This window comes from Colobus angolensis, unplaced genomic scaffold (genome assembly GCF_000951035.1).
Source record: "Colobus angolensis palliatus isolate OR3802 unplaced genomic scaffold, Cang.pa_1.0 Scaffold55, whole genome shotgun sequence".
Taxonomy (NCBI): domain Eukaryota; kingdom Metazoa; phylum Chordata; class Mammalia; order Primates; family Cercopithecidae; genus Colobus; species Colobus angolensis.
The window spans coordinates 1,079,512-1,080,602 of record NW_012119043.1 but is presented as its reverse complement, the minus strand read 5'-3'; the positions used below and the strand labels follow the sequence as shown (position 1 = coordinate 1,080,602).

The following is a 1,091-nucleotide window of genomic DNA, read 5'->3' as shown; positions in this document are numbered from 1 at the left end:
ATCTCTGCTCACTGCACCCTCCACTTTCTGGAGTTCAAGTGATTCTCCTGCCTCAGCCTCCCAAGTAACTGGGATTACAGGCATCCTCCAACATGCTCGGCTACTTTTTTGTATTTATTTAGTAGAGACGGGGTTTCACCGTGTTGGCCAGGCTGGTCTCAAACTTCTGAACCCAGGTGATCCGCCCACCTTGGCCTCCCAAAGTGCTGGAATTACAGGTGTAAGCCACCATGCCCGGCCCAATTTTTGTAATTTTAGTAGAGACAGGGATTTCCCCATGTTGACCAGGCTGGTCTCGAGCTCCTGACCTCAGGTGATTCACTTGCCTCAGCCTCCCAAAGCGCTGGGATTACACGCATGAGCCACCGCACCCAGCCCTGGTTTCATTTTTATTTATTTAGAGACAGTGTCTCACTCTGTTTCCCAGGCTGGAGTGCAGTGGTGAGATCATGGCTCACTGCAGCCTTGACCTCCCCAAGCTCAAGGACCCTCCTGTTTCAGCCTCCTGAGTAGCTGGGACCACAGGCACGTGCCACCCTACCCAGCTAATTTTTGTAGTTTTGGTAGAGTTGGCATTTCCCTATATTGCCCAGGCTAGTCTCGAATTCCTGGGCCCAAGCGATCCTCCTGCCTCTGCCTCCCAAAGTGCTGAGATTACAGGCATGAGCCATTGGGCCTGGCCTGACGCCTGTTTTTAAAAGGATCTGAGACTGGGTGTGGTGGCTTATGCCTGTAATCCCAGCTCTTTGGGAGGCCGAGGCGGGTGGATTACGAGGTCAAGAGATCGAGACCATCCTGGCTAACACGGTGAAACCCCGTCTCTACTAAAAAATACAAAAAAAAAAAAGTAGCCAGGTGCACTGGGGGGCTCCTGTAGTCCCAGCTACTCGGGAGGCTGAGGCAGGAGAATAGCATGAACCCAGGAGGTGGAGCTTGCAGTGAGCTGAGATCTGGCCACTGTATTCCAACCTGGGTGACAGAGGGAAACTCCTTCTAAAAAAAAAAAAAAGGATCTGTTTGGCTACTTACAGTATTGACAATACCCAAGAGGGGAAGGGACTCGAGGAGGAGGGAGACCCCTGCAACCATCA

General features: G+C 52.0%; 1 protein-coding gene across 3 annotated transcripts in view; it reads left to right on the top strand.

Annotated features, from left to right (window-relative positions):
• Positions 1-1,091, top strand: part of SEPT12 (septin 12) — a 15,030-nt gene that overhangs the window by 6,344 nt on the left and 7,595 nt on the right. The gene's annotated exons all lie outside the window — the stretch shown is intronic.